Source organism: Brachyistius frenatus, unplaced genomic scaffold (genome assembly GCF_029030835.1).
Source record: "Brachyistius frenatus isolate BFR_SWC_R1_liver_20210118 unplaced genomic scaffold, ASM2903083v1 Contig_67, whole genome shotgun sequence".
Taxonomy (NCBI): Eukaryota; Metazoa; Chordata; class Actinopteri; family Embiotocidae; genus Brachyistius; species Brachyistius frenatus.
In genome coordinates, this window is record NW_027210666.1 from 768355 (window position 1) to 778897 (window position 10543).

The window sequence follows — 10543 nt, forward strand, 5'->3', positions numbered from 1 at the left end:
GTTTTGTGAGAAATCCACATTGACTAAGACTTAATTTATAATGTCTGAGCAAGATGAGGCTGACTTTGCCTTTGAGTAATGATAGTGTCATTAATTTTAACCCAGGAAAAGATTAATCAGTCTGAAAGGAAAGGAAAGGAAAGGAAAGGAAAGGAAAGGAAAGGAAAGGAAAGGAAAGGAAAGGAAAGGAAAGGAAAGGAAAGGAAAGGAAAGGAAAGGAAAGGAAAGGAAAATGTGTGAAAGAGGATCCATGGAGAGGTTGTCTCGCGCCTCCTCTGTTGCCCCGCAGTCTCACAGAATGTAACACTTCAGCTCGGGTCCTGTCCAGTCGAGAGTGACAGCTTGGTGATGAGGTGCCGGATATGCTAAAATATGCCAAGCTGCTTAGACACATCTTATCAAACTGTCACTTCAGAGACACAAGGGGATGTACAATATTGTGTCTACAGTTTCCCCATGCCTGAACAAAGGCTATTGGCAAAGGTCATCATCTGTATAATGTGTCTCATAAAAGTGCTCATAACAGCAAAGTGTTGTGTGTGTGAGAAGGTCATTGTAATTCCAGGAGGGGAGGTCCAAGAAAATATTTGTCACTGCGTTCAAGTGTCTGTGTACACAGTATCTAATATGTGTATCATACAGAAATTAAAATTCTGCAGCTTTACACACACATTCACCAGGTACTGCCCAATAGTATTACAGCGAAAAAGAAAGGAAAAAAAGTTGGTGTCAGTGGTGACTGACTGAATCATGTTTTCCATTCAGGGCTTATGTAGATGTCTGCTTACTGCTGAGCACTGCAAGCGATATGTAGTACTTGAAGCCTGAATACTCGACTCACTGCTCTCAACATTCTCATATAGGCTACTAAACTAGCACAGAATCACTGCAAAGCAGGCAACAAACCCGCCAGTCCACTAGAGGGCAGTGTGTATTTATGGTGTTTTCTTTGCCTCTGCGTGAAAGACAGGTCATGAGGCTGAAGGCAGGAGGGCTGGTCTGTTGGCATAGGTCGAGGACTTTTGCCAAGGAGGCCCAGATCCAAGTCTGGTAGAAGGTGACAAGAATTTCTTTAAAGCACTTGACACTGAGACGCTTCCCTCTAGTGGACTGACGGACGTATTACATGCTTATACATGATTTACAGTACATGCATATCCTGAAGAATGCAAATGAGAACACTCTGGAAATTCAAGGCTCGCCAGATTCATTCATGTAACAGACTCGAAGAGTAGACAGCGCATGTTAGCCTGTTAACATTAGGCTCTAAATACTGTTCCTTGCTGCAGCTGTTTGGTTAGTAGATGGACAAACTTTACTGCAAATCATATTTTTTGCAATTTGATTTTAATAATGTGATTCACTCCAGGTTATATATTTTGGCTACTGTCAGTATACCTCATACTGTAGGAGTTAGTGGATTTTATTTACTTTGAAAATAATACATGCAACGGTCAATAAAATGATTACAGTAAACACCTCATATGTTATCAGCTTAATACAGCCTCAATTATTTGGAAACGCAATGAGACTTTACTTCCATTTAACACTCAAATATTGAGATTGTGTGTAAAATGTGTGCAACTAACAACTAAAAACACTAATAATTTTGATATATTTAGTTCCAGACCTGGTTATAAAAAGGCAACAAACACTGGCACCAGTTTGCTGAGGCTCTAAGGTGATTTTAAAACGTTATAACATTTGTGTCTAATCAGATTAGAATCTTCTTCTTCTGAAATCGTTACAATGATGTTACCAGCACTGAGTATGAAGTCATGGACTTGGCTGTGCAGCAATGAGTTCACCAGGGGAATGATTTTTTTTTTCTGTGGCAGCAGACCACAATAAAAGGAGCTTAATGGAGATACAATGGTTTTCTGCAGGTTAATGTTAATTCGTTGTTCTGACTCATAAGATTAAGTCGTAACTAGAATCAATAATGAGCTTTTGATCACATGGTTTCCTGCTCGCACACACTTCCAAAGAGGAATAAAGAGTGCTTGTTCTTGTCAGATCTACAGCCTGCTTCTACTCCACAACGCGCTGGATTTGTTCAACGCTGATTGAAAGAGGCACTGATATGGCGCGAGCATCAGAGCATAACATGAGTTGTGCTGCGTTTGCATCATCTATTACTGACTCTGACACTGGAATCATATATACTTTTGATGACAACCGCTTGAGTGCACAAGCAGGATGGAATTATATTCTCTGGTCCAATGACTGTGTAAGTAACTGACTGGCAGCTGTCATCATTGACGCCATTGTCCAATTGCCTCTTGATATCTTATAAGAAGGAAGACAGGTGGGTAAAAAACAGGTTCAGGTGGGCTCTTCTTTTTGCTGCTTCTCTTTCTCACACAAATCCACCCACAAATATCCTCGCTAATGATGATGTTCATTAGAGATGCTTCTAAATTCAGCTAATATCATCTGATGAGCAACGCACAGAACATCTTTTCACCTTGTTTAATCAGAGTGATTAAAAAAAAGATAGTATAATCTCTGTAAACAGAATCATTCTTGATGGGTTTGCATTAACAATCCTGCAAAAAGTGACAGAGAGTACTCAACTGATGACGTGCATCCTCAATAACTTTCAATTTGATAATTTCCCTGAAAAAGTAATTATCGAAAGCTCTCCCAATTGATAAGTTTAGCCTTGCTGTCATTTGTGGGGACACAAGATGCAGACGAAATGTAAAAGAAGCCACGTGTAATCCATTTCTGCATTAAGCTCTCGTTTCTACCTCCACTCACATGGGATGGTAAATAGTGTGCCAAGTGTGACAGGGAACAGAGTGTCTTAATGCAATCCCGGCAGCTCCACCACCCCCTGATGCTGCTGCAGCCTCACTGAAAATGCTTCATTACTGTTACTCCATGATGGGAGCTCAGCATCGCCCGTCATCCAAAAGGCAGGAGCCCTATTCTTATGATTTAGTATAGCTGCTGAGTGGATGGCTGGATTTCTCTCTCTCTTTCTCACTCTTCTATGAGGCAGGGTGACAGACCTATTATCTGCATAGGCCTGTCATCTCACATAGAAAATATTCCTAGAAAGAGCAGGGAATTTATGAGGACGCTGCCCTTTGAACAAGATGGATGCAGCCCGGACGCACCTGTGTCCTCAGCCAAATCTCCCAAACATATTAAGCCTATTACTGTTAATATGCTTTGACATTACTTTCATTTTTATGACATATACTGCTGACAGTGCATTCAGTTTGTAGTTCAGGACAGTATAAACTACAGTCCACAGCCATGTTAATATCTCTGTAAAGCTGTGCTGAGGCATCGTGGTGTCATCACATTTACCATGTTCTCCATCTTTGTTTATCATGCTAATATTTGTTAATTAGCAACACAGGCTATAGCTAAGCTAAAAGGACTTTCATTTGTTTTTAAGGGATCTGCTTTAGAGAAATTATAATTTTGACCTTATGTTTGCACTATAGATGAAAAGTTATGGCAAGGTAAATATATTTGTGCTGTGCAGCATCTCGTAGAGCATCTTTTACACAAGACCCATAAAGGCTTTAAGATAAAATATAAAAGAAAACAATAAAATAGTTGGTAGGAATGAATTATAATCCAGTCTTCTGAGAGGATTATATCCAAAATTCCTGGTCTATAGTCCGGATAAATTAAAATGTATGAAAACTTAATCTCGTGGTGCTGGATGTAAAGATGCCAGATTTAGAGCCGATCCAATCGGCTGCTGAGACATTTTACTCAGCAAACATGCTGAACTAATGGTAGGAAAATTCAGCGTGTGCCTCGCGTCACTGTCTTGCTGGAAATCAAGCACTGAGCTCAAACTAGATGGAATCATGTGTCACTGCCAAATGTCGTGGTAACCGTGCTGGTGAAGTGGTGCCTTGAATTCAGAATAAATCGCCCTCGCACCATCACACCTCCTTCGAGCTTCACAATGGGAGCCACACGTGCAGATAACCCCGGTTCACTTTCTCTGTGTCTCACAAAGACACAAAGTGTCCACTCTGGGCAGCATTGATGTGAGCTCTAATCTGAGGGGCCGTTAATTGCCAATTTGTGAGGTTGGTAACTCTCATAATCTTTTCCTCATACAGCCGAGACAATTCTTAGACTGTCATTTCTGGGGTGTTCCTCATTAGAGCCAGTTTCATCACAGCGTTTGACTTTCTTTTTTTTTTTTGAGGGTGTTCATGGGGAAACTCTCAAAGTTCTTATAATTTTCTAGATTCACTGACCTTCATGTGTTAGAGTAATGATGGACTGCCAAGTTGAGCGGCTCTTTCCAGAATATGGATTACTACAGCAGTCGAATAGAGCTTATTACATTCTACCAACAATACCTCGACACAACACAACAGAAGACAACAAATTCAACCAATTAACTTTGTACAAGGCACACCTTTTGAATGCAAACTCTTCCAGGTGACGACTTCATGTAGATAATGTGACATTAAATGTGACTCTCAAGAGTATTGTACTGGACTCCCACAGCTGTGACACTACAATGAATATGACTGGATATCAGCATGCAGAACATGCAGACTGTCACCATGGAGACTGACATGTTTCACTCCAGCTGCCTGATGCACCCACTGGCAGACACAGCTGACTCTCACCGACGTGGTTGCTGGCCAAAATTGAAAGTGGAAACCACTCCAGGGGCTAATGGAGGATCCAGTAAATGGAGAGAGAGAGACACATAGAGAGACAGATGGACAGGCTGAGGGGAAATGACGGGATGATTGAGATCAGCAAAAATGCCAGAGAATGGGAAGGAAAAGTATCGGGATTAACAGTGGACGCCCCTGTCCATTTCTCTGTGCTGTGATGAATGTCTGACAGGTGTTCTCTCAAACCAGACCAGAGACTGATCGACGCTGATCCCTGTCATCTCCAGCTCACTCTAAAACAATGACAAGTTTGCCGGCGAGCCTGTTTTCTGTTTGTAGAAATTCCTATATCCACCATCTTAGTTATGATTTATGGCACCTGTAAGGTTGTTTCTGTGTGACTCAAAGGCAACAGTATATAGGATACTTAAACGAGCAATACTACGGTGTAAAATACTGTTACGAATGAAGGGTTTGCATTTAAAACATTTCCTAAGTAAAGTACGAGTGTTATCAGCAAAATGTATTGAAGGCATCTCTATTAAAAGTGCTTGTGATGGAGAATGGACAATGCAAATGTTAAAGTTATATAAGTGAAGATACTTTACTCATTTACAGTACTTAAATACAATGTTGACGTACATGAGTATTTTCATTTTCTGCTGCAGTCCTCTACAACTCAAAAGCACACATTGCACTTTTTACCAAACTCCTGTCATGGTTCTGCTTTTTATTTTGGGTTTGCTGTTGTATTTTGAAATTTCACACCTATTGCGTTGATATTTTATCAATTCCTGCTCTTGTGTAGTGAGGATTTGATCTTTAATTTAAAGCTAGTGCTTTGCACTTTTACTTGAGTCAAATTTGGAATGCTTACAAGCTCTTGAGAGTATTTTTGAACTGTGGTATTTCTACTTTTGTTTAAATAAAAGATCTGAGTACTACTTCTGCCTCTTACTGTTTCAGTTGGAGTTACTGTCTGACAGTCACATGGACACAAAATGTGTGCATTATTTCCGTCCACATTCTAATGTGTTTTCAAAGGAGGGCCAGCTGTCTTCTTTCATACAGGATTTTTTTAATATGTCAAATTTCCAAGGCACAGAACACTACATATATTGCCCAGTAGATGGCTCCAAATAAAAAAAATTCAGATGCTGGTTTTCCCAAACAAGGAGGATTAAGCAATACAGTACATGCATTACTTAATGCATTCTTTAAAGTCAAAATAAGCTCTATTGAAAGAAAATTAGGAATCTGATATTAGTTTTAAGTCAACACAGTCAAAGTACACAGTAAGATATGTAAATCAGAGGAGTGAGTTCATAGAAGAGCTAATGTTTTACATTAAATTGATATCATGTACATACTACGGTTCATCACTGTGAGGGCAAAATGACAAACATGTTCTGTCTGTATGTTTTGATGCACAGTTCTCCGTGGTGCTGACCAGAATGAACAAGTAGAAAGAGACATGAGGGCGCTACAGTGATGTTTCCTGTGTGTCTAAGGTTTGGGGACTAGTTGAGTCTGTGTATATTTGCAAAAGACAATATACAACTGTCAAGACTAGAAATTTGCTTGTCTTACATTAAAGTTGAGTTATTATTGATCAGATGTTATTTTAATACTGGAAAACATAAACGTGTCTGTATAGCAGTTAGTACTGTGTAATATTGCACACTGTGGTCTCTTAAAAGAGGGTGGTTGTTTTTTTTGTTTTTTTTAAAGAAAACTGTGGTCACATTGATTGTAAGACTAAATAGGTTGCTCAGATGCTCTGTATAAAAACTTAACAGGTCTGATGCATTGCACAAATGGGAGCACAAAAATCTGTTATTGCTCAATTGCGTTTGCAGACATTGGTAAAAGATGGTCATTAAGAAGTTCGGTAGTTTGATTAAAAACATTCGGAATCATAATTACGCACTCAGCAAGCACCGAAAAAAAATCTAATATTTATCCACAGTTAGGAGTCTCTCTCCGATATTGTTTACTTCCCCCTTGTTTTACTCTAAATTGTAACTCAGTCCAAAAATGCAGCTTGGTCTTTATATAACCATAAATGGTGATTTCTGTGTTGTAACTACACATGTTTGAGTTACGGCAGCCCATTGGCTGCTGACTCAAAATATTTTCATGTCTATTGACGGCTGGTTTGTTGCACACCGATTTGGACATTTTCTGTTGCTTCATTAGAAAGCAAGATAGAAATAATATGAGACATTTTGAATTGAAGAGCAACAGCAAAAACAGCAGAATTGGGTGGTCTGTGTCTTCCTTGCAGGAACATTTGAGCATCACTAGTTAAATTTGTGATTTTTGAAGAATTGTCTTTGTGTTGGCTGGCTGCATCTGCGTGGTATCACACAGCGCTCGTCAAAGTTGCATTAGTGGCCTCAGACATTAGCTCAGGCCTGGGGCCGCTCCCCGCATCAGGCCCTGGGTTTGGTTTGATTCCACCTCTTATGAAGTTTCACTGGCTTTCCTTACAAAGGCCTTGTTAGTACGAGACAGCTGTGAAAACAATACATTAACTTGTGAGGAGCTGCCTTAAATCTGTGAGGAATTATGAAAGAGGAAACAGGGGTGGGATCTCACCGAGCTCACAGTCTGTAAAAAAACATTACGAGACAGACAGAAGGAGACGGGAAGTGAGCGGAATTATTTTTGAAGAGGAGCATGAGCTTTGCCGCCCCCATGTCCAGACATTTGTTATATACCTCATTGCACACCACTGAGACATAGCTAACAGCACCGCACGGAGTTGTAGTCCTTTTTTATGATTACTCGTCTATAACATATCACTTCATATATTTGTAATCTAAAGGATTCATGGAGGGTGTCTCTATAAACCTTTGCCGAATTGGGCAAGGGTAGATGTTTTTCTAAACTGACAACACTGTTAAAATGTACACATTAATATTTATCATAGGCATACTTTAATGGATCACATAACAACAATTTGTATTTTTGTACCTTTCATGCAGATTTCATTTGCTAAGGTTTGAAAATAACCACTTCTGACACTGAGACTTACAACCCCAAAACAATGGAGGTGACTAAAATTGTTTGTGGTACTCATATCATTGGAAAAATTACCTTTGAAAACCTCAAAGCAGTTCCCAGAAACCATGTTTGCTAGCCAGGATAAACAGTGTTCACAGATTTATTTTTTTCAGAAAAGATATTTTCAGAAGAAAATAGTTTAAAATCTAAACTATTTACGAAACAATGGAGAAAAACTGCATCATTTTCCCTGAAGTTTAGTTTTCCACCAGCCCATAATACTCTGTGGCAAGAACCAGTAACAACTTCATGACAAACTGTAAAACTCCTTATATCAGTGTTTTCATTGGCAGTGCTTTACTATTGTTACTGAATTGTTGGTGAACCCAAACCATGATAGGAACTATTTCTGAGCAGCAACAGTGCAGACCACTCTGTAAATACAGCACAATAAATAAAGTTATTTTTCTTAGCAAGCCATATTATATAGTCTTTAACTTGACAGTTTTTACAATTGATTTCATGGCCCAAACAATAATTAGAAGTGCTTTTTACCTTTAAGTGCAACAATAGTAATTTGCTAACATTTTACATGGGGATATTTTATTTAATCACTTAGTTTCCAATCTCCTTTAAATTAAATTTAAATAGATTAAATCTATTCATGCAATTCTCTTCAAGTTAGGACTTATAATAGGGAACTGAGAATGTCACACCCATACAAAAACTAAAGAAACAAACTGGTGGCATGAAGTTCTGGAAAAATGCTGGCAGAGGACCAAGTATTCTGTGCAAAGGTCATGACAACAAGTGTGCTGCAAATGAAAGTTGGATGAGTTGGCACAACAACATTGAATTTCCCTCAATCAATATTGATCGGGTACTTAAATAACTTAATTGTATTTGAATGAGTAAATATTTCTGTATCAGCCTCAGTCATTAGGGCACCCATTGTTTGTAATGAAGGTCTTACATAACTACTTTTGTTCTATTTTTTGAAAATCATTTTCCTGTTTTGGATGGTTGTCAGCAGAAAGTTAATACAATACACTCCCTGGAACATGGACTAATCAATCATGGAAGTGAATAAAAACATGCATCAAATAAGACATCTTATTTTGGTTCTTATCATTTCAGGAAACAAGGAAACGCTGATTGTGAAAAGAGGGAACGCTATTTGTGGCAACTCCAGAAAGTCTAATTAGTTTGCTGTTATTAGATTGTACAACAGACAACTTGCTTCATCCGTTCATGGGAAACTAATGGTGGGCAGGAGATCAACACCAGCACCAGCTGGATATCTACAACTGAATGCTAACTGCTTTACTCTGCCTCTAGGGATTACAGCTGCTGGAGGTGAATCTGAGGTCATTGCTCATCAATCACTATTATAACAGTTACAATACAAAGTAAACAATACAGAAGAATTATGAGGGGATTAATCAGTGATCTATGACCAACATGATGTGAGGAACTGAAAGGCCTCATTGCGACACTAATGCAGAGGAAGATTCTAAATTTATTATCATGTGCCTTTCTGACTTCCTTATGGTCACGCATCTACTGCACATTAATCATATAACTATGACATCCCAGATCAGTTTTCACATTATTAACAGCTCTGAATGTATTTTTCTATTCTATTCTATTCTATTCTATTTCTCCATATTTAGCTGCACAGTGATTCCTTAATATTTCTCAAATTACATAATTTGTGCATCCATATGCTATCTCTGTGATAAATGAAACTGTCAGTGCTCAGAGTAAAGCTTACAATCAAAGGCACAAACACACAATTATAGACACACATGCCTTTCTGTGACCAGATTGTAAAATCTGGTTAGTTTGAAAGATTAATGTGAGTGTAGGAAGAGACTGGAGGGTTACATCCCACAGAGGAGAAGGGTCCTGTGTCATTACACCAGCAGCAACAATGGATAACAATTTTTTTGGGGACTGTGCAACAACTGAGGACTTTGCCCTTTCCAGTGATAAAATAACACCATACCTACATGAAGACAAGAGCTGACTGAAAAACCTTACCAGCCAAAACAGCTGCCATCAGTGTAGGAAGATGTTGCGTTGCTTAGTTGATCACGAGACTGATCCAGGGGTTCTGGGTGAGTCAGACCTTGGGAAACAAGGACAAACAGGGACATTAAACATGCAACATGCAGAAGGCTCTTATAGGTTGGCAGCGTGTTCGGTGGATGTTTTTTAAAAAAAGAATTGTAGCCTATGTTTAACCTTGAAATGGCTGAGCTGGTGCATGAAAGCAGCAGCAATGTCAAAGTTTTTGTTTCTCTTTAGTGCAAAAGTTTAATCCTGTTTTGTAAAGTGCTGGTGACACATTTATTGATGATCCAGGAAAACCATCTGGAGTAACTGACCCAGGAACAACAACAGTAACAGAGACTGAAGGCTCATTAGACACCAACATACACCCAGAACTTCCAGAATATTTTATCTCTTGTTCAGTTTAACCAGTTTCAGTAATCACAACAAAATACCCATGATCTATAACCTTGAGCCTGTGAGAGGCTGGCTGGACTTTTGTATGTGACAGTTATTTGTAAAATGGCCACGATAATTTTATCTTGTATCATCCCACTCACAAGGTAAACAGCAGAAACAGGCTCCACAAATAACATTACAACAATCAGCCAACGTCCTAATGATCAACTAATGATGTTACATTGCCTTTTTTTTTTTTTTGTACAGAGCACTCTTGTCTGCCTAAACATGTTTGCAAGCATGTTCGATGGAAAATATAGTCAGCCACAGTTTCAAATTCCCCACAATCGTGTAATGTTTTGCTGCATAAGTGTGTCATAATGCCAGGTAGCATTACTCACTGTAATCAAGATATATAGTGCAGTGCAGTAAATGGATGCATGTCTCTAACACACTATTGCAGTGCA